The 1,289-nt window shown below is 42.0% G+C and overlaps 1 protein-coding gene across 1 annotated transcript in view; it reads right to left on the reverse strand.

Moving 5' to 3' along the window:
- AGGF1 (angiogenic factor with G patch and FHA domains 1) overlaps positions 1–1,289 on the reverse strand; it is a gene marked incomplete at its 5' end in the record, with an annotated part of 26,885 nt that overhangs the window by 21,598 nt on the left and 3,998 nt on the right. The gene's annotated exons all lie outside the window — the stretch shown is intronic.

A 1,289-nucleotide genomic window follows, 5' to 3' on the forward strand; every position in this document is an offset into this window, starting at 1 on the left:
GCAACCGGCGGCTGCGCTTCCTGGCGCGCCAAGGTCTGATCTGTAGCACAGGGTAAAATCAAAAGTACTTCTAGGGCTTACGGTGTCCTACAAAGGGACAGCACAGGTCTGCTTGGAATTTTTCAATCTCTGCTGGGGCAAACCGCTTCACATCCTAGCTTGAAATGGCGGTGTCTGGTGAGCACTGCAGCTGTAGCTGTCTCAGCAGCATTCAAAGCTCCCACGTTAGATCTGTGCTGAGAACTGTAGAATTGCAGTTGCGTGTAGAATTCTGCTTCTGGGTATTCTAGAGGCAGAGGCAGATGCAGAGTGTTCCTGGGTTTTACTTCAGAGCCCTATCTCAACATAATAATTTTTAAACCTTCACCTCACAGGCTTTTGTTTCTTAAATGTGCTTCATCTTTGATGAGCACAACACTACTCAGTTGTCAACAAACTGAAGTTTGGTATCCTTTGTCACTTTTGCACCTTGCTCCAGAACAAGAATGGCATTACAGTAGTTGTAGCCTTCCAGATTTTAGGCCTGACAACAGTGACTATTACATGGATACCTATTTATGGTAGCAGGTATGTCCTAAATAATTCACCACCTTTAGATGAAGTGTTCACTTTTATAAGTGAGGTAATATACACGTTTCATATATTTAATGTATATATTTTGTGTAACTTTTTGGTTCCGGCCTTTTCTTGACTGCTGATTCTCACAATGCTGATTTTCCAAAGTGATGAGGGCTTTAACAGTTCAGTGTGTCATGATGCAGGCCACAATGTTGTAGCTATACTTCTGTGGCCTGCTTTTTCACTGCTGAATACAATGGAGTGCTTACTGCTTGTCAGACTTCTGTCTAAACGTCAAATTAATTATTATTATTGCCACTACCATCTACCTAGGCTTCTGAAATGTTTTTAGTTAGGCCTCATGCTGCTACTTGCTCAAGCTTGGTAGCAACATGGGACTACAATGGGTTCAGGTTAGACTTCACTCAGCACAGGCAAGCTTGAACCTTACACATTTCTTGTGGAGAGCAGATAATACAACACTTCCAGTCTTATGAGTTAGAAGCTAACGTAATGCTACCTTTATTAATTGCTGCTTGCAGTTGCTGAAATCATAACCCATTTCTAATATATAATTGTCAAAGACATGTGAGCTGGAAAATCACAGTATATTGCAGTATTATTTTTGCATGGGCACTACTCAGTTTTACTGCAAAGGCAATTGGGTCATGCACTGATGCACGTTCTGACCAGAAACTGCCAGAACCAAATGCTTTCCCTGCAGAAGGTGG

Source organism: Chaetura pelagica, unplaced genomic scaffold (genome assembly GCF_000747805.2).
Source record: "Chaetura pelagica isolate M959 unplaced genomic scaffold, ChaPel_1.0 scaffold169, whole genome shotgun sequence".
Taxonomy (NCBI): domain Eukaryota; kingdom Metazoa; phylum Chordata; class Aves; order Apodiformes; family Apodidae; genus Chaetura; species Chaetura pelagica.